The sequence below is a fragment of the Aethalodelphis obliquidens genome, unplaced genomic scaffold (genome assembly GCF_003676395.1).
Source record: "Aethalodelphis obliquidens isolate GAN/ISIS:26980383/991018 unplaced genomic scaffold, ASM367639v1 scaffold1, whole genome shotgun sequence".
NCBI classification, from domain to species: Eukaryota; Metazoa; Chordata; class Mammalia; order Artiodactyla; family Delphinidae; genus Aethalodelphis; species Aethalodelphis obliquidens.
In genome coordinates, this window is record NW_020837945.1 from 53320892 (window position 1) to 53344012 (window position 23121).

Here is a 23121-nt window from a genome sequence, read left to right on the forward strand (position 1 = left end):
TAAAATCAGAAATGCCACATAATAATTTCTACTTTGGCCAAGACAGAGTAACCCTTCCACCTGAAACAATAAAAATACACAGATATTTATGAAACAATGGTTTCCAAGATATTGGACATCAGGCCTCATGAGACAGTATTGCCTGAGAGATGACCAACAAATGAGTTCAGCTCTACCATTGTCCCTCCTTACTGCACCTAGAGAGTTTCCAGGCTGCAACACAGGGGAGGGAAACTGAGGCAGGGCCCAGCATATAGCATGAGTTGAGGAGTCAGAGCGGAAAGTCTCAGGTGACTGAGGGAGCCTGGGTTCTCATAAGAGAGTACTGAAAAGGAGAGAACCGCACAGGAAGAACTCTAGAGACAGGCAGAAGGACCCCCTTGAGTGTTCAGCAGAGATATTATTAGTGCTTGTAGGTGATTAAACTACCTGACGCTCAAGAAAGAATCACCCAAAAGGTTTTGAGGGAGCCGTACCCAGCACTGACAGTGAGCTGGAAATAATGCCCATTCCCACAAGCCAGACTAGAAAACGCCATAATTCATTGGCATTGGGCACAAATCAGACTTCCACTACACATGACTTTGGTCTTGCCTACCAAATCTTAAGGGCACAACCAAAAAGGATTAAAGTCTTTACAAGTTACTTAAAGTCCAGACAAAACTGAAGCATACATAGAAACATAGAAATATTCAGAACCCAAAAAGATGAAATTCACAATAATTGGCATCCAATTAAAAGTTATCAGGCATGCAAAGAAGCAAGAAAATGTAACCCATAATAAGGAGAAAAATCAAACAATTGAAGTGAGCCAGAACCAATAGAGATGCTAAAATTAAAAACAAGCACATTGAGACAGTGATTCACTCTAAATTTCACATGTTGAAAAGTAGACACAAGTAAGATACAAAAAAAGACCAAAATCAAAAATTTAGAGATTAAAATTATGTCTGAGTCAAAAAATACAATGAGTAGAATTACTGGAAGATTAGACATCGTAGAAGAAAAGAATGGTGAAATAGAAGACATAGCAACTATCCAAAATGAAACACAGAGAAAAAAAGAACTGAAAGAAATGAGCTGTGGGATAACTGCAACAGCCTAACATATGTGCAATTGGAGTCCATGAGGAGGAAAGAGAGAAGGTGATCAGAAAAGTATTTAAAGAAGAATAGCTAAATATTTTCCAAATTTGAGGAAAACTACAAATCCACAGACACAAGAAGCTCAATAAACTCCAAAAAAAAGAAACATCAAGATAATTACACTGTAGCACATCATAGTCAATTTCTCAAAACGAATCACAGAAAATCTTAAAAGCAATTAGAGAAAAAGAAACATTATGTACAGAGGAAAAACATAAGTATAATTGTACATTTCTCAGCAGAAACAATACAAACAAGAAGACAATGGAATAACATATTTAAAGCATGTAAAGTAAAACCTAGATTGAATAAAAATAATTTTCATACTTGAAGAAGAACTAAAGACTTTTTGTTTTGTTTTGTTTTTTGCTGTACGCAGGCCTCTCACTGTTGTGGCCTCTCCCGCTGCAGAGCACAGGCTCCAGATGCGCAGGCTCAGCGGCCATGGCTCACGGGCCCAGCTGCTCCGTGGCATGTGGGATCTTCCCGGACCGGGGCACGAACCCGTGTCCCCTGCATCGGCAGGTGGACTCTCAACCACTGCGCCACCAGGGAAGCCCTAAAGACTTTTTCATACATAAAAAATGGGAAGTATTTATCACAAGCAGATGACACCTACAAGAAATGTTAAAGGAAGTCCTCAAGCTGAAGGAAAATTAGACAAAAATTCAAATCTACATAAAGGAATTAAGAGTACTGAAAATAATTAAATGAGTAAATATAACGAAGTTTTCCTCATTATTTAAATCGGTTTAAAAGATAACTGTTAAAAACAAAGAGACAACATATTGTAGAGTTATATGTAAAAACGAAATGGAACAAAGCACTGGAACAGAGTCTAGAAGACATACAAGTATACTGTAGTAAGGCTCTTATTCCACATGATAAGTGGTAAAAGACCACTTGAAGTAAACTGATAAGTTAAAGATGTATACTATGAATGCTAAAGCAACCACTAAAATAGTGAAACAAAAAGTTACAGCTAATAAACCTACATAAAAGAAAAAAGTCATGAAAAATACTGAACTAATCAATAAGAAGGCAGAATAAGAGAATAATGGGACAAATAAGAGATGAAACAAACAGAAAACAAAAGAAAGATGATAGATGTAAACAACCATGTCAATAACCACATTAAAGATAAATGGTCTAAACACCACAAATAAATGTGCCAACTGTTGTGCCCAAGTTCTTTAGCGGATTATCTCATTTGATTCTCAAAAAAAAAAAAAAAAAACTATGAGGAGATTGATGCTCTAATCTCATTTTACAGATGTTCAGTGAAATTATATAATTTTGCTTTCAGTTAGAGGTAACCAGCAACTCCAGACCCTAAAAATCAGAATAACCCTCCTTCCTCTGGGAGATAACACTTTGCAAATGTTAAACACTATCACAGTCAGTTTCAATGATCCTGTCATAATTTTTATCACATCCACAGTACATAGTTCTTCACACTGATAAATGCACACCCTATGGGAAACAAAAAACCTTATTGGTTTATTTATTTGTGATAATTTTAAAATTATGTTGCCAAATCTCTAACTCTAAATTTGCTATTTACACAGTCCATTATTTTCTAGAATCAATCTTCCCACACTGAATGAATTTCTCAAATAATTGTGGCCTTACTGATCAGTATCATCACAGACAATAAACTCAAAATAATCCTTCACCTAAACTAGTAAGAACAATTAGTGTCCATATTTTCTCACCACATTCTGCTCATGCATTAATGCATTTATCTTCTTTGACTTGAAAACTGAAGATAAGCTAGCAAGTGAAATTTAGTTAAAAATCATGTGGGTGGGTTTCCCTGGTGGTGCAGTGGTTAAGAATCTGCCTGCCAATGCAGGGGACATGGGTTCGAGCCCTGGTCTGGGAAGATCCCACATGCTGCGGAACAATGAAGCCCATGAGCCACAACTACTGAGCCTGTGCTCTAGAGCCCACGAGCCACAACTACTGAAGCCTGCGCACCTAGAGCCTGTGCTCTGCAACAAGAGAAGCCACTACAATGAGAAGCCCACGAACCACAATGAAGAGTATCCCCTGCTCACCGCAACTAGAGAAAGCCTGCATGCAGAAACGAAGACCCAATGCAGCCAAAAATAAAATTAAAAATGTATATATATATAAAAAATCAATAGACTATTGAATACAATTTCAGAATTGTTATTAAAAAAATCATGTAAAGGGCTTCCCTGGTGGCACAGTGGTTGAGAGCCTGCCTGCCGATACAGGGGACACGGGTTCGTGCCCCGGTCCGGGAGGATCCCACATGCCGTGGAGCGGCTGGGCCCGTGAGCCATGGCCGCTGAGCCTGCGTGTCCAGAGCCTGTGCTCCGCAACGGGAGAGGCCACAACAGTGAGAGGCCCGCGTACCACAAAAAAAAAAAAAAAAAAAAATCATGTAGGTTAGGTAAGGGGTAATAAGCAAATCCTTAAGTAAAGATACAAGGTATGAGGTCAAAGACATCAGGCAGAATGTAGTCAAATGTCTTGATACTAGAACAGACTCTGCAAAACATCATCTTTTAAAGTAGGAAACTGATATTACATTGAGACTTTCTACGTGGTGAGCAGTGTGCTGAATATTGCACATTCACTGCCTCCTCATATTATTACAATGTAAGATACTTCTGAAATATTAATTGATAGGATTTCTATTCTCCATAGTTCCTTCTACTTTCTGGCCACTTTCTCACTGAGTCAGTCATTTCATGTTCCCTACTCATGAAAAGTATGACATGAGGGATCACAGAAATAAATAGACAAGGATTATTGGATTTTAAACATCTAACTCTCAAGACAATGTGAGAAACTCATACTATACAAATAAGTAAAATTGATGAATAAGAGAGAATTTATCCATCCAGGGACTATAAAAGAGGGAGGGCTTCCCTGGTGGCGCAGTGGTTGAGAGTCCACCTGCCGATGCAGGGGACACAGGTTCGTGCCCCGGTCCGGGAAGATCCCACATGCCACGGAGCGGCTGGGCCCGTGAGCCATGGCCGCTAAGCCTGCACGTCCGGAGCCTGTGCTCTGCAACGGGAGAGGCCACAACATTGAGAGGCCCGCGTACTGCCACAAAAAAAAAAAAAAAAGAGGGAAAGAGATAGAAGAGATGTTAAGGTATAAAGAGAGAAATGGAGGTTGGTCAAGATGAGGATAAGGGGTCCAGATACAGAAGAAGCTTGTGGAAAGGAAATGAGCCACCGTTCAAGAACCTCTAACCTCTGCTCCAAGGCACACCACCTATTGCCAGTGACAAGGAGCTCTGTAGGAGCAGAATTCATGTTCAAAACTGTCCAGACTCCATCTGTGTGAGTACATATACCACTGGCACCTAGGAAATACATTAATCGTCCTCTCTAGTGGCTTCCACTGAGGATTTCCCTTTGATTGCATCAACATGGTACTAGCTGACTGTCCAGAAGAGCTGATGCCCTTAGGTTTTTCTATACTTTGCCCCAAAGATCCCAGCCTAATTTACCTACCACTTTTCACCAGCAAAGTATACTTCTGCATCTACATTACTCCCTTCCATGGAGGATTGGATTCTGGACTTCTAGAGGATGATTGAAAACAAGGAAGGGAAAAACTCTTACTTTTGTTCTTGTATTTAACTTAATGAATCAGTTTCATTTGTCTCTTGATCCAAGCTAGAGGTAAAACACATCATGTTATAGTTAAAACAGCCCCACTGGGTAGTGGTGGTAATTATTATAAGATAGAGAAAATATCTAGGGTTCAGAGGGTTAAATTACGAACGAGTAATTTAACTCGAACATTAAATTACGAACAAATTCTGTTCTGAGAGCGCTTGTAAGTTCAATTTGTTCGTAAGTCCAACAAAGTTAGCCTAGGTACCCAACTAACACAATCGGCTATATAGTACTGTACTGTAATAGGTTTATAATACTTTTCACATAAATAATATGTACATAAAAAACAAACAAAAAATAAAGAAGACATTTTAATCTTATAGTGCAGTACCTTGAAAAGTACAGTAGTACAGTACAACAGCTGGCATGCATGCTCTCATCTTTGAAAGTTCATAACTTGAAGGTTGGTATGTAGGGGATTTACTGCATATACCCAGGAGTGGAGTTGTTGGGTTATATGGTAGTTCTATTTTTAGTTTTTTGAGAAAGCTCCATATTGTTTTCCAGTGGCTGCATCAATTTACATTTCCACCAACAGTGTAGGAGGGTTCCCTTTTCTCCACATCCTTACCAACATTTGTTATTTGTGTTCTTTGTGATGATAGCCATTCTGACAGGTGTGAGGTGATATCTCATTGTGGTTTGCTTTGCATTTCCCTGATGATTAACAATGTTGAGAATCTTTTCTGTTGGCCATCTGCACATCCTTTTTGGAAAAATGTCTATTCAGGTCTTCTACCCATTTTTAAAATTGGGTTGTTTGTTTGTTTTGATGTTGATTGTATGAGTTGTGTATATATGTTTTATATTCACCCCTTATTGGTCATAATATTTGCAAATATTTTCTCCGATTCAGTAGGTTGTCTTTTCGTTTTGTTGATGGCTTCCCATTGCTATGCAAGAGCTTTTAAGTTTAATTTGGTCCCATTTGTTCATTTGCTTTTATTTCCTTTGCTTTAGGAGATGGAACCAAAAAATATTGCTACAACTTATGTCAAAGAGTGTTCTGCCTGTGTTTTCCTCTAGGAGTTTTATGGCTTCCCATCTTACATGAAGGTCTTTAATCCATTTTGAGTTTATTTTTGTATATGGTGTTAGAGAATGTTCTAACTTCATTCTTTTACATGTAGCTGTCCAGTTTTCCCAGCACTACTTAATGAAGTAGTCTTTTCTCCATTGTATATTCTTGCCTTCTTTGTCATAGATTAATTGACCATAAGTGCATAGGTTTATTTCTGGGATTTCTGTTCCATTGATACATGTGTCTGTTTTTATGCTGGCACCATATTGTTTTGATAACTTTAGCTTTGTAATATGGTCTGAAGTCACAGAGCATGATTCCTCCAGCTCTATTCTTCTTTCTCAAGATTGTTTTGGCTAATCAGGATCTTTCGTGTTTCCATACAAATTTTGAAATTATTTGATCTAGTTCTGTGAAAAATACCATTGGTATTTTGATAGGGATTGCATTGAATGTGTAGATTGCCTTGGGTAGCATAGTCATTTTCACAATAATTAATTCTTCCCATCCAAGAACATGGTATATCTTTCCATCTGTTTGTGTCACTTCAATTTCTTTCATCGGTGTCTTCACTGATAAAACATCAGTGAACACCAGTTTTCTGAGTACCGGTTTTCACCTCCTTATGTAAGTTTATTCCTAGGTATTTTATTCTTTTGGGTGCAGTGGTAAATGGGACTGTTTCCTTAATTTCTCTTTCTGATAGTTCGTTGTTAGTGTATATCTTTTCTGGTATGTTCTGCTCTTTTTCATTGATGGTTGTTCTGCAAATAGTTAGGAGTTTTGGAGTTCTCATGAGAGTTGGTGAACTTAGGGTTTCTTCTCTGCCATCTTGGCTGATCTCCTTATCATCTTTTTTTCCCAACTATAAAGCTATGCATGTTTATTGTAATATATAAAATGATAAAAAAATACATTTTGAAAATACAGAAAATTACAAGAAGGGAAAAAATATCACCCATAATTTTACCATCTCTATAAGCAGTATTGCCATTCAGTGCATATATTCCTAGTTATTTTTCTAGATTCACTTATGTTGTTGACTTTTATATTGTTCGATGCTCTCCTACTATAACTTGGGTACTTCAGAGATGTAAAAACATGGGTCTGTGTATTTTGCAACTGAGCACTAAGTCTGTTGAATATGTTCAGCCTTGTTTATAAAGTATGAACTGATGATTCTGTGGGGCAAAAGTCAGTAGTGAAGCTCACTCTGGGGATAACTGGACAGCAAATTCAGAACATGCAAGCATTTTTCTATATTTTATTTTAATTTGGCTCTTATTAGCATCTCTTTGCTTACAAATGGCTTTATTAGAAAACAGTTTGAAATAAATAAATTTTAAATTCATTCTTTTTTATTTTTGCAAATTACACAAACTATTTCCTGTTGTCATCTTATTTAAGTAGAAAAGGCCAAATCCTATTTCTTTTTTCTTGGATACAAGTGAGTAAGCCTCACTTAATGACACACCCCTGAGAAATGATTTGCAATAAATAACAGCTCAGAGGAACTAAAAAGCCCCAAGTAGAATTCAGAAAACAACTCTGTTGTCTTGTGCTAAACAACAAAATTTGCATGTTGTGAAAACACCAGAACTGGTGTTTATGTTCATGGCTCTCAGTCCTTAACTCATTTATTTGATCAATTTATTTTGTATTATGAAGCATTAAAAATAATTTATGTTTATATATCTGACAAATTGTGATAGAGACCATTGGTTCTCACCAAACATGGAGATATTTCCTACATCTCCCCTGCCCCAAGGCTTCTAGGTGTGGTCATGTGGTAAATTCTTGCAATGGAATATCAAATGGAGGGATGTAGGGCTGGGTCACCTCCACTAAAATGGTTAAGAATGAATGTTTCTCCCTCCACCCTTCTCTGTGTCTCTCCATAATCAGAAATTAAAAAACACATGGGTCTTGGAGTTCTAAGAGGAAGCAACCCAAGTCCCTGATTCACCACTTGAAGGAGAGTTGTGTTGCATAAAGTAGGATAAATATGAGTAAGAAATAAATCTTATTTTTGACAAACCACTGAATTAGAGGGGTTTATTTCTTATTGCAGCATGGTCTAGTTGCACATTTAGCCTTGTCTTATTGTTTTACAGGGGTTGAAGTGTGCATGTGAGAGTGTAGGTGGTAGCTGAGTAGCGAAAGGAACAGCCTGGGCCAGTTTTCAGTTTATTCTCAGCCTCTCAGCTCCACATTCACTCCCTCCTAGCTGCTCCACCATAATGACCTGGACTCCAAGCATTTCTCCTCTACTATGAGCATGATGTCCAGCTTTGTCAGTATAGGGTGCTGAGGGACATTGAAAGGGGCCTCTCTTCCTGTTCTGGAATGCTGCCTTTTTGCTCCTGCTGTAACAATCCATCAGTGTGTGTGTGTGTGTGTGTGTGTGTGTTCACATACAGTGTCATTCTGCGCCAACTGCACATTCAGAGTGTACAGTCCCTCAGCCATCTTGCAGCCCAGCTGGGTCACAGTGACCACTGCCAGAGTCAGGCCTGTTGCTGGCAACAGCATGCCAGTGTCTCCCTCTGAGCCCCTGCGCATCAGCCTCAGCTCTCCTGGGCTGGGAGGGTTGTTTCCTCCAGCCCTCCCAATACAACCACATTGCTCGCCAGGCCACATGCCACTGCCAGCAGTCAGGCTCCTAACAGCTAAAACTTTCTCCATGCCTGCCTACCCACAGATGTGCAGATCTGTCTGCCTGTACCCAGATGGCTGTTTCCTGCTTTCCTGGTAACTCTGGACCAGTTCTGGCCTGGACAACTCAGCAAACTTGCCTGCCATCCAGTAGATTATAACCACTGTTATTCCAATGAGGTCTGAACCCTGGCTTTGGGGAGGGGGCCCCTTCTAAATTGTCCTTCCTTATGTGATCTTATCTACATATATATATTATATATATATATTATATATATAATTTATATTATATATTATATAATTTATATTTTAACATTTTAAACATTTATATTTATATAAATGTTTATATATATTTAAACATTTTAAACATTTATATATATTATATATATATTATATATATAATTTATATTATATATTGTATAATTTATATTTTAACATTTTAAACATTTATATTTATATTTTAAAGGAGCACAATAGTTAAAAATATTTGAGAAATAATGAACCTAAAGAGAATAGATGAATGAATGAACGAATGAATGAATGAGGTGACTGGTAAGAAAAAACTAAACTGGGCATATCTGAGAAGAGTTGGCCTATGTAACCAAGAAGAATTATAAGTAGCAAGTTTATAGCAGGAGAAGATGAAAATTTAAGTTTCTTTACGTGAGTTTTTTTCTAGAGTTTGTCCAAGGAAAGTTAAAACAACAAACTATCTTACTAAGATTAGGAAAGGAGCTACAATTGAGTAGGAAATGCAACCAGCATATAAAGCTTTTTCTCTGGACCTTTGCACCGCCTTAAATATATATATCAGGTCTAGAGTCACGAGCACTATTCAAGATCAATTTTCAGCACTAAATTTGGTTTACCTACAGCAGAAAATATACCAGGTATGTATTCAATAGTTTGCAAACTCCCTTCCCAGATGGGTCTACCTCTATGAATCTCTAAGAAGGATTAATCCCATATCAGAGACAGATTTTCTTGTTCATTTAGGAAATGCCAACATGTCTGGTATCAAAAATAAGTTATCATAGGGAAACTAGGCTCACAGATGCAGCTAAATCAACAGTAAAGAAGGATATTTTCTTTTGTTACATTTTAATTTCACTCTCAATCACTAGGTAGGCTGTGCTGTTGTTTAGAAATTTTCAAATTTCAAATATGAGATTAAAATATTTTAATTTTAAAACACTTATAATGTAAGATAAATGTTAGTTAACCTCTAATGTCTTTACTAGGATGCATTAGTCTATATAATTACAAAAGTGAAAATTAATAGGAATTCCTTTTGTAAAAATATCTGGGTTTTCCATATTCCACTAAATTGGGTACAACATTTTCCTGTTCAGAAATTTTACCCATACACATGCAGAGGACTGCATTTCTGCCGAGTCAGGTTAGATAAATCATTGTCTTTGTTCAATCTTTCTTCTTAATAATACACAGGGGAACTATAGATTACATGCAGTCATTTTTAATTTCCAGTTTTTCACTCTCATATTTTTCACATACCAATCATTATTTTTCTTACCATTGATTTTTCTTCCTTGCACCACATGAATCATTTTAATTTTCCTGATGTTAATATTCAGTGTTTAAGGATTTTAACAAAATTTTACATATTCACATCGATAACAAAAATAACCTCAGATCTTCCCTGTCCCTATATCCATATTTTTTTGTAATGTGACTTTGTAACATTTCCCATTAACAGGAAGAGTTCATTTCTCTGCCACTGAGTCTAGATTGAAATTTTGATGCGCTTTGGACAGTAACATGTCATTATGCCAGTTCTGAGTCAAAGCCTCTTGAGGTCTTGTTCACTTTTACTCTTTTTCAACTGCCATTTCAACAAGCCCAGGCTTGTGTGTTCTGTGATGGGAGAGAAAGTGGAGCGAAGATGTGCCATCTCAGCGAAGCCATCGTAGACCAGCTCGCCTCCAGCCAACTTGAGAGTTGACTGCAGTCACATGAGTGAGCCCCGCTGAGATCAGAAGAACCAGAAGGCTGAGCACAGCTCAAATTGCTGGCAAACAGAATATAAGCTAAATGAATAGCCTTTCTTTTAAGCCACTAAGTTTTGGGGTGGCTTGGTATGCAGCAAGAGCTAACTGATACATTTATCCTATACTTTCACCATTTTATCTGTTAGAATTCAGATTCTCCCTCACAATGATATTCATTCACATTAGATCACATTCTGATTTGGACGGCCAAAAATACATTAATATTTTGGAACAAATGTAGGCAACTATACATAAATTCCTGGGTGGTATCATAAATATCTATGCTGGGCTTCCTGGTGGCACAGTGGTTGAGAGTCCGCCTGCCGATTCAGGGGACACGGGTTCGTGCCCCGGTCCGGTAAGATCCCACATGCCGCGGAGCGGCTGGGCTTGTGAGCCATGGCTGCTGAGCCTGCGCGTCCGGAGCCTGTGCTCCGCAACGGGAGAGGCCACAACAGTGAGAGGCCCGCGTACCGCAAATAAATAAATAAATAAATAAATATCTATGCTGCTTGCTTGCTTTTTCATGAAGACACATACATCAGATAGCTTTAGAGGATGTTCTGTTTAAAACAGTAAAAATAAAATGTAGCCCCTGCTAGAGACTACACTAAACACTTTATAAGCTGTGTCTCAATTTTACCTTATAGCCTCCCACAAGATAAAATGAATACCATCGCTGTGTGGGTTTTTTTCTTCAAATAAGAGAATTGAGTCTTGGAGAATTTAAATAATTTTCCCAAAGTCTACCCAAGGCGTAGAAATGAGATTAAATGAACAATCTCTGACTCTAAATCCTGAGTGATTAACCATAAAGTATGTTGTCTACAATGTTCCAGAAATGTAAAGAAGGGACAGCCTTTGATATGATTTCAAAGCGTTTCCCATTCAACCAAATTCAGCTGGAGAAATTAAATGTGAAAAAGCAGGTAAAGTTCATGTTCCTATATTGCAACCTAAAGAAATTTACTAGTTCTCAATCAACTCAATAAGTTAGCAACCCACCTGTTTAACCCACTGTTGTTATGTCACTGTAATATACATAAATTCAAGTGAAGACAAAATGTTGGTGGATAGAACAATCAATCTTACTAACTTGCTCTTCCAAAGCTAATGGGTTTACAGTGGCATCACATGAAAGTGCAAGGTGCAAATTCATGTCATGTAAGAGTAAAAACAAGTAGCAGAGAAACTAAGTGCAAAGTTACGTTTACAAATTAATAAGCTGTCACTTATGTTGTTGCACAATCCTACATCTATAGTTTCATCAACCAAAACATTCTAAAAATTGAAAAAAAAAACTTGATAACATACAATGAGTGTATACAATTTGTATACAGTGAGTGTATACTCATTGAGCAAGAAAATCTAGACTGAAGTGATGTAAAAATATTTATAGTCTCTGTTTATATTTCATAGTATGATTATTCATACATTTTACTGAAGAAATTTTTTGACTACGTGGTTTTGCCTCAGTCCCTGCTGAAAGTGCTATGTGATTTAGAATATATGCTGTGTGCAAAACTTCTAAAGTTCAAAAAGTCTTAATTGTAAAATAATCTGAAAACAAAAACTTTAGATAAGTGATTGTAAACTCAAAACATGATTTGAGCCTGAAATTCGGCCAATAAGTCTTTATTCCTCATGTTTATAATGGATTTAATCAGTCATTTCCATTTTAGTCTGAATGAGTAATCAAATACTTTTTAGGGAGCATATTTTGATAAGAAGAGGGGGAAAAAAAGAAGAATCTGAAGTCTTTTTTTTTTTTACTTCCTCCATAGTTGGTTTTTAAAACAGAAATACATCAACACAGAAAAAATAAAATATGACTTCTGAATAGAATCTCAATGTTATAAATCCTCATAATGTAAAAGAAAAATTGTTCACATAACAGAAATTGGGAGGTGGTTAGTAGATATAGAGAGGAGAGCAGGAACACAAATATTTCTCATGGTGGGGACTAAGGAGATACTGTCTAAGGTTGATGGAAGAGGGCATTGAAAATTTTGTGTATTATTCAAAGTTTAAAAGCAAAAAGAAGAAGTAAATGATAATAAAATTATCGACTTTGGGAGTTAGGAATGAGGGAAAATTAAGAGCAATGCAAATAAACGGAAGTTCTATCTTTCAACATGAGAAGTAAACAGATATGACTAAATTTGATAAATGATGAAATATATATCATTTAGAAATAAAAAGCTTACTATGAGAAGAAAACAAAGCAGAAATGGTTCCAAATGGGTTGCTTCTGGGGAATAAAAGGAGGACAGAGGGGTAGATCAGAGGATAATTTTAATGATTGTGGTACCATTTTAAAAATAAAAAGTAAATAAAGCAAAACTATGGTAGTGCTAGTTGATTAAAATAAAAGAGTCACTAGAAAATAAGTGAGTGGTGGTCACTTTAAATAGGGTGGTCTGAGAGTGACTTATGAGAGGGGGTAGCCAAGAGAAAATCTGGAGTAAATGTGCTCCAGGCAGACAGAGCTCCCTATCCAGAGGTGCTCAGGGGGAGTGAGCTTGGCATGTTGGAGGAAGAGACAGGAGGCCTTAGTGAGCCAAGGGAAGCACCACGCTAGGGAACAGGGAGGTGTGCAGCAGCCAGATGGTGCAGACCTTATGGCTCATGGCATGAAGTTTGGGTCACATTCTAATTAACATGGGAAGCTGTCAAAGGGGTTTAAGTAGTGGAGAGATAGGCTCTACTTCAGATTTAGAGAGACAGTAGTAGCTGCTCTGCTAGAAGTAGACAACAGGGGGTAAGCATGGACTTACCCCCTGGTAAGGCAGGGGGACTGGCTAGGATGTTCCTGCCAAGGGTCAGGGAGAGAAAATGATGAGTTGGTGACCATTGTTTAAGGTTTGAGACATCCTTTTGGAAGTAAATCAAACAAGGCTTACTCATAGGTTAGATGTAGAGAGTGAAGACAAAACAGTGGGGACTCCAAGCAATGGGATGAATAGTAGTGATTTTAACCATCTTGATTGGGGTCACAGATGTTTTTGGAGCAGAAACCCAGAGTCTTTTTTGTGCACGATCAGTCTGAGATGTCCATTAAGAACTCAAATGAAGATACTACACAGGAAGTTTGATATATGAATCTTGAGTTAGGGACCGGGTTAAACTGCTGATATAAACTTAGTAATCATCAGCATACAGGTGGTCCTTAAAGCCAGGAGGGGCTCACCTGAGGAAAAAGGGTACATAATAAAAACAGCTAGTGTTCATTACATGCTTACCGTATGCCTAAGACTCAGCTAAGTGGTTTTTACATGCTATGCTGGGCAGTCCCCAAGGCCACCCCAGCTTTTATGATTTGCTAGGAGGACTCACAGAGCTCAGCATATGGTCATAATCACAGCCGTGATTCGTTACATCAGAAGGATACAAAGCAAGATCAGGAAAAGGAAAAGGCACCTGGGGTGAAGTCTAAGGGAAACCAGGTCCTCTCTGTGGAGTCACACAGGACGTGCTTCCTTACCCCAGCCATGAGTGTGGTAACCCCTGTGAAATATCGTCAAACAGCGAAGGTTATGAAAGGCCCAGTGCCCAGGATTTTTATTAGGGGCAGATCACGTAGGCAGCCTATGCCTGGCACTTGCCAAAATTCCAGACTCCAAGAGGGAAAGCTGGTGTTCAGCAGAAACCATATTGTTTTCATGAGCAGCTTAGGTGCAGTGAGGGCACCCTTATCAGTTAGGTGGTTAGGAACCCTCCTGAAATCCAAGTCCCCAAAGGCCAGCCCAAGGCCAACCTCATCAGAAGCCTTTCTAAAGATAAGCAGCCAGGACTGCTCTGTTGACTCTTTTCTGCACAAGTCTTAAATTATTTGACTCCAACCACCTTCTGAGATAAGTCCTATTACTATCTTTGTTTCACAGATGAGGCAACAGGAGGAGAAAGCTCTGTCAGCTAATAGGTGAAGAGTTTGGGAATTGAAACCTGGCAGTTTGGTGCCTGTGAGAGAGCTCTTGGATCCTTTGCAAAGGAGCCTCTTGCAATAGAGAACAGAAAACACCAGGGGAGAAGGGTTGAAGGGCTGAGCCTTGGGTGCACCCAAGTTAGAGGTCCAATGGACAATGGGGCAAGACCAACCAATGAAATGGGCAGAAAGCCAGGAGGCCATGCAGTCTGTCTCAGGACTGAAATGAGTTATTTGGAATCAGCACATTGGAGGGGTGCAAAGATTTTTGCTGACAAGTTAAGTACATGAATTAACTTTAATTTTCCAGCTTTGTCTCCTACCGCAATGTCAAATACTCTACCTCTGACCACAGGGGCCAGATGCTTTTCCACAGGCATTACCATTGCTATCGAAGCTGCTATTCCTTTACACACATTCTCCCTATTATCTGAAATGCTATTCCACTGTTTCCTAGGTAGCACTTTCTAGTCATCTTTCAAGAGCTGTACCTAATAGTCCTTTCTTTGTAGAATATTGTTGCCTCTCCTAAACAGAGTCATCTACTTTATCCTCAGAGTTCTTTTCTTCATACTTCAAGAATAGACAAATCTATTCTTACTAAATTCATTTTATTTGATTACTTTTCAGCACCCTTCTCTAGCCTGCACCTGCACCTTATTCATATCTATACTGTCAGCATCTAGGGTAGTGTTAGAACATAGCAGATGCTCAAGAAATATGAGAGGGAGGAAGGAAGGAAGGAAGAAAAGAAGGAAGGGAGGAAAGAAGGAAAGGAAGTGGGGAGAGGAAGGGAAGAGGAAGGAAGATAGACTGAGGGAGTTCCACTGAGGAGCAGAAAAGCTAAACAGGGAGATCAGCTCAGTGCCTTGTGACCACCTGGGCCGGGGGGATAGGGAGGGTGGGAGGGAGGGAGATGCAAGAGGGAAGAGATATGGGGATATATGTATATGTATAGCTGATTCACTTTGTTGTAAAGCAGAAACTAACACACTATTGTAAAGCAATTATACTCCAATAAAGATGTTTAAAAAAAAAAAAAAGCTAAACAGAAGAAGTGTTTGGGGTGAATGTATATAATATTTCCTGAAACTCAAGCACCTGAGATTGAATTGGAAATATTTTATTTTATTTTATTTTATTATTATTTGGCTGCACCATGCAGCTTGTGGGAGTTTTGTTCCCCAACCAGAGATGGAACCCGGGCCCTTGGCAGTGGGAGTGCAGAGTCTTAACCACTGGACCGCCAGGGAATTCCCTGGAAATATTTAAATTCTAATAATGTGTGTATTGAATTTGCATTTGCTTAACTGGTGTTATGCAAACAAATCTATACGACTTACTTTCCATGCATACATAAGTACCTGAGAGATATAGATTGAAATGTCCTAGGCACTGTTTTTTTCTTCCTTCCACCAAAGTCTTTCTTGGACTAGCTAAAATGCAAAATTTCTTGAGAGGAGAACAAGAGGAACATTTTAAAGGGAAGTTTATTTCCTAGTGTAAATGAATTTATCAGGACTTTTCCCAGGGATACATTTTTTCTTTGAGGAGAAGGAGGAAAAAATATGGGGATATGGGGACTCTAAGACATGTAGCCATAAAGGAAAAAAATTATCCAGAACTAAGAGGCTAAGAGATCAGGGAAATCAAATTGTGTGCTTCACACAATATCTCGTCTTCTGAAATACAACCAGAAAAACTCCTATATGGAGATACAAAGGGGATCCTGTTTCCAAAGGGGTTTAGAGATTGGTAGAGGAAATGCCAGTCACACATGGTACTTAACCACGTGGGACAGGGGATATGGGATACAGGCTCACTCTAGGCATGGACCAGCTATGAGGGCTGACTGCAGGCCATATTCTACTCCTACAGTGTGCTATGTGTTCAAGAATATTCCTCAGACTGGGGTGCATGAGACAACATGGAAAGTTGGCAGGGCCATCTGACCATAGCTCCACAGTTCTCCCCTACTCACAGATGTTTCCTGCCTTCCCCATGAAGTGCAGCCTCCTCTGAGGCCTCTGGGTTTTCTTGTAAATGCATCTGCAGTAGCCAGATCCTGTTTCAAAGTTTGTTTCAGGCTAGCCAGCATTAAAAGGAGAGTCATGAAGAGTTTAATAGAGGAAACACTGAACACAGTGAACTGATTCTATGTCTTTATGTCCCCCTTTTTAGCCACTCCATTTTTATTATGGATAAACTGATTTTCAACCTGACTTTTTATTCAAGAAACAGAAAAAGAAAGGAAAGAGAGAGAAGTGAATTTTGCATCCTATACAATTCTTTCTTAAATGAGTTGAGATTTGATAGATGTTAAAAAATGCGTTTACAGAAATTAATAGCATTTTAGGTGCAAGTACTGGGAAGTGTAGTGTATGTGTGTGTGTGAGCGTGTGTGTGTGTCTCTCGAGGGGGTTGCCTAACTGCTTCTGCTCACTCTGAGCAACTAAACCATAATTCTAACAGTGTAGGTGTTCATATTCACAGCATCTTTAAATAAGGACAAAATATGCTGTTGGAATTGATTGCAACCACACTCTGTAAAGAGATCCACACTCAAGTGATAGTCCGTGAAGCCCATCCCTGCTTCAAAGCTTCTGCAGTTGCTCCTGCTTCCTGCTGAATCATTTTGCTGCACATCTCAGAGCTCACCTCTCTCACCATTGAGGTCTGAGCTCAGGAGGCTTTCCCCAATCCCACGGGCCATGTGCCCATGCTCCCACCTTATCATCCTATCTGATTTCTTCTATCCTCTGTGGAGTGTCTAACACAATCCAAAACAATATGATGGATTGATTGATTGATTGACTCTATTGGAGAATGTAAGCTGAGAGTTGGAGCTTTCTTTTCATTCTATCCCCAGATTATCAGAACAGTTTCTGGCACTTTGGAAGCACTAACAAGGTATTTGATGTGAGAGTCAGAATGATTTCTAAAGCCTGTAGAGTGGATTGTGACGTTGTCTCCTCTAACTCCTCAGTAAGAAACTCTTCATGAGCCTTAACCATTTTGCTAAGTAAACAGTCTGTGTTTGTCACATGGGAATCATCTGTGTCTAGCACTTCCTATTGCCTCTGCATATTCTAGTTATTCTAGTGGGTTCTGAATGCCCTTTTCCTGCCCCAGGTTCCAATAATTCTAAAGTGATATTTTTATCATGTTTATTAAGTCTTCTTAAAGTCTGAAAATAGTGGAGTTATAACTCAGTTTCTCTCACTGAAGAATCTTGTCTGCTTTATCTGTATGCTTTCTCATTGAGACTAGTTTTAAAATTCTTTCCTGGGTAAGAGTTTCATTTGGTTTTAGTCAAACTGAAATTTCACACTTGCAAAGCTGTCTTTCATCCTTTTCCTTTGGAATAATAGCTTAGGATGTGATTGGTTAATCATTTTGTGTATAATCATACTGATTACACATGCATGTGAAAAAAACCCCTGAATCCGACCGACATTGCAACCTATTAGCTCATGGACTGACTCTCCCCCGAGATTTGTGTCTGGTCCATCTAGTGTTGACCAGTAAGATATTTAAATTTCAGCTATTAGCCAGCCTTTGAAAATGGAGAACTTGCACATGAAATGTGACATTCCAAACTTCTCTTGAAAATCTAAGGATCTGGGGAAAAATAATCATCTGGACAATAATCTTCTTGGACTACTAGCACCTTCCTTTTTTAGGTGGGTCATGAAGCCTCTAGCTGCCCAAATCCTCAACCCTCCCTGTTGCTGTTCCAAACTAAACCAGAACCAGTTCCTTTTTTCATCAGAAGTCTATATTCTTTTAGTTATTTTGACTGCTTGAGAATTGAAAGATCTAAATGTCTGTTCATGTTCTAAAAATTTCAGTGAAGCTAGTATACTTCTTTATTTTAAAAAGGCAACCACAACTCAACAGTAAATATTAGTTATATATTCATTGTAGTCTTCATAAGCAAGCAATTTAGAAAAAAATATGTGGGATAGCTTGGCCTCTGTAGAAGACTACCCCTGCAGGGGAAAATATTCTCATTACTAGGCACAGGAATAGTTTTTCTGGAATTACAAAGTTAGGGTTATGTTGAATAAAAGAATATCTTCACCTTTAATAGGAGTTAAAGGAGTAGAATGTTTTCTCTCAATAGATTCAAAGCTTCGTCTGTTAAAGGAGACAGAACTGTGTTTGAATTCTGACTTTTTCTTTATCTTCTGTGAATCATTGGCAAGTCTGTGAATATCAGATCTTTTAACTGTGGGATGAAAGGACTATATGCACCACCATGAGGGGCAATAAGGAAGAAATGGTAATATATATAAAGTGGTTAGTCTTTTATCCAGCCAAAACAGGCTGCCCTATGTGTTTTAATCTTCACCACATCATCAATTCTTTAACCCCATGCTCGTTAGAAGGCATCTAAGCTGACAACAAGATAAAGATGGAATGCAAGAAAGCCACGGTTATGTGTTCAAACCTTTTCATCTAAAGACAAAGGGTATATATTTTTAACATCTTTATTGGAGTATAATTGCTTTACAATGGTGTGTTAGTTTCTGCTGTACAACAAAGTGAATCAGCTATACGTAAATATATGTCCCCATATCCCCTCCCTCTTGCATCTCCCTCCCACACTCCCCATCCCACCCCTCTAGGAGGTCACAAAGCATTGAGCTGATCTCCCTGTGCTATGTGGCTGCTTCCCACTGGCTCTCTATTTTACATTTGGTAGTGTATATATGTCCATACAAAGGATAATATAAATACTAAAATATAAATGCTTACAGACATTTATATAAAATATATAACAAATATATACCAAGGTAAATAATTGCCTATGGTTCTCAGATTTCTGGATTTCATGAGGCAGGAAATTTTAAATATAAAATTTTAAAAAAACACAGAACTTTTTTTTCCCTGAGTAAGCAAACAAACAGCAAAAGAAAAAAGTTGCAATTTATTATTATTACCAACATTTTATGTAAGAAAGGACATTTAATTCTCCTCAGAAAGGGTAAGAAGGACAAAATTTCAGAATGAATGACAGCTCTTTAAACTGAATCAATGTAACCAAATGAAAAACTCACCAGATTACTCTTATTATTCTTATTTTTCCATAGACTATAAAAGTGTCCCTGAACCCAAGACCTAGATCAGCATTTGAAAACCATTTGTGTAGACTCCGCTTAAAGTTTAAAGTTCTTGTTTCAGTGCCTAAGCTTTACTGTCACGTATTTAAATTATAGTATCTGCAAAAGTAAACCTGACCTAATTAGATGACTCTGTTCCTCAAACTATCACACAAACCTCCAGCACTGGGATTAACCAAGTGCTTATAAGTTTCTGTGTTTGATGGGTTGATTGGGGGGAAGGAAAGAGACAGGTTGAATGTCTTCCCTTCCAAATCCCTTTTCCATCCATCCATCCTCTGTCAACAAGTTTGTGGAGGGAGTGAAGGGAGTAATGGCAGAGAGAGCTAGCTTCTTCCCCATATCTTTTCCCATCCCTCCTTAGGAACAGAACTCTGATTCTGTTGAAGTTGGCAATGTGCGCAGCTAAACCGCCTTCATTAATCAAGTTCCCTTGCAGACAGTGGTGGCTAGGTGACACCATTCTGACCAATGAGCTATTGTAGAAATTGGTGGTGAGGCTTGAGCAAAACACTCTTTAAAGCAGGGGCTTTCTTAGCTGCCCCCTTTTTCCCCATGGAAAAAACAAAACACTATGGCCAGATCTGCTACTGGCAACGAAACTCAATTCGTAACTTATGCAAATATAATAAATAGAAAAAGGAAGAAATACTCTTTCCTCAGTAACAGAATAGAAGAACATGGTAATAGGAAGAACATACTACTCTACATCTTAGTGACTGACGAACCACCACATATGTATCGTAATAAGTCAGCCTGTTTCCTTGGGAATTTAAAAGTAGAACGTGGATAACCTCATTATTCGTCATTACATATATAATAGTAGACAAAAAAGCATGTATAACACGTTATGAGTTGAACTGTGTTCCCGCAAAAGATATGTTGAAGTTCTAACTTCCAGTACCTCATGATGTGACCTTATTTGGAATCACAATCATTGAACATATAATTAGTTAAATTAAGATGAGGTCATTCTGAAGCCAAGTGACTGGTGTCCTTTTAAGAAGTGGCAAGAGAGACACACAGGAGGAGAATGCCATGTGACAATGGAAGCAGAGATTGGAGTGCTGTAATTGCAAAAGCTAAAGAACATCAGGGATGGCTGTCCACCATGAGAAGCTAGGAAGAAGAAGGGAGGATTTTGAATAATCAGAGGGAGCATGGCCCTGCCAACACCTGGATTTTGGACTTCTAGACTCCAAAATCATAAGAGAATAAATATCTGTAGATTTACCTCACCCAACTTGTGGCATTTTGTTACAGCAATCCTATGAATGAGTACTACGCAAACTAAGATACTTTTACTCAAGAACGTTAATGAACTTTAGGGTTAAAATCAAGATAATTGTACATCTTATTTGAAAAACTTTTTCTAATGATAGATTTTCTTATTTTTTGTATTAGATAATATAGAAACTTTTAAAGAAGAAAATAAATCTGTTTACAATACCACAAGTAACCAGTAACACTTTGTGGCATTTGTTTTCAATATTTTGTGTATGAAATTTGTGGGCGATATTTATATGTTTGTGTAGAATTATGCCTGTGTATTTATTGTGTGTACATGAGAGAAAGAGAAAGACATTGTGTGAATATTATATTTCTCCCGCCCTCTCCTCCCTCTCTCTTTCGTTTCTTTCTTCCACACATATTTGGGAACACTGAATGCCCAGGCACTCTCCTGGGTACTAGGGACACAGTGGTGAATATATCAGATAAAATTCCTCCTTTTATGTGTTTTACAATTTGGTTTATTATACAAAATAGCCTGGCATTTCCAAAACATTGTGTTAAAATGGAGCAGCGCAGACTGTCATGGAAGCACATCCGCTGGTACTAAGCATACGCTGGAGAGTTTGAGGAGGGCTTCCTGGAGAAGTCAGGTCTCAGCTGAGGACAGATGGAAGAACAGCAGCAGTTAGGAAGAGAAGAAGACCAGGGGTATTCCAAGCAGAAGGAGAGGCGGATGCAGAGACCTGGGCAACAGAGAACAGGACATGTTTGAAGATCATAAAGAAGTTCAGTATTCCCAGATTATTAATAGAAGAGGAACATTGGCAACAGATGCAGTATGCAAGGGCCAGACCATGAAGGACATTCTAAAGGCTATTTAGAAATTGGACTATCTTAATATAGAGAAAAACAGTGAGGAGTTTATGCAGATGAAGTGAAATGATCAGATTTGCATTTTAGGAAGATCTGATTGGAAGCAATGTGGAAGATATACTGAAAAGGGTGAAGGCTACTGAAATGATCCATGAAAAAGATGATGGCAGCTCAAAACAGGGCTTGACAGTAAGGATTGGGACATTATCAAAAGGTAAAAGTGAGGATGTGGTACTTATTGGCATAACAAGCTTATTAACTAAAACACAGTGATGAAGAGGGCGTGACTAGGGCCTAGTGGGTAGACGGCAGTACTGGTCATGAGATAGCATCAGGAATATGGCAACAAAAGAATGTTTGGGGTGAATGACATAAAAGAGATAATGAATACTTGACATTTTGAATTTAAGATGATTGTGAAACATCCATGTAGACAGACACTTGGGGAATATGTCTAATGCTCAGCAAAGAATTTTGAGCCAGAGACTTGCATTTCAGAGTTGTCAATGCATTTTTGATAATGTTGAAGCTTTGGGAATAGACAAGAGTGCCCATGAAAAATGTGCAGACAGAAAAGAAAGTGATTGACTGAGTTCTAAGAAACATCAGGATTTAAGGGGCAGGCAGAGTAAGCGTAACTTACACCAGAGACAGCAAAGCAGAAGCCAGAGTGGAGAAAGAACGAGGAGTGTGCAATGCCATGGATGTCAAGTGGAGATAGCATTTCATGAAGAAAATCAATACTCAGTTGTAGTGATTAAAACACTGCAGTTCAGGCATAAGAATAGGTAGATCAATGGAAATTACTAGGCTAAAATGCCTAAATATATGTGAGACTGCATTCTATGATAAAAGCAACGTTTTACTCAATAGATGCAGAGAAAGCTTTTTAACAAAATTCAACACCCATTTATTATAAAAACCCTCCAGAAAGGAGGCACAGAGGGAACTTTCCTCAACATAATAAAGGCCATATATGACAAACCCACAGCCAACGTCGTCCTCAATGGTGAAAAACTGCCAGCATTTCCACTAAGATCAGGAACAAGACAAGGTGGCCCACCCTCACCACTCTTATTCAACATAGTTTTGGAAGTTTTAGCCACAGCAATCAGAGAAGAAAAGGAAATAAAAGGAAACCAAATCGGAAAAGGAGAAGGAAAGCTGTCACTGTTTGCAGATGACATGATACTATACACAGAGAATCCTAAAGATGCTACCAGAAAACTACTAGAGCTAATCAATGAATTTGGTAAAGTAGCAGGATACAAAATTAATGCACAGAAATCTCTGGCACTCCTATACACTAAGGATGAAAAATCTGAAAGTGAAATCAAGAAAACACTCCCATTTACCATTGCAACAAAAAGAATAAAATATCTAGGAATAAACCTACCTAAGGAGACAAAAGACCTGTATGCAGAAAACTATAAGACACTGATGAAAGAAATTAAAGATGATACAAA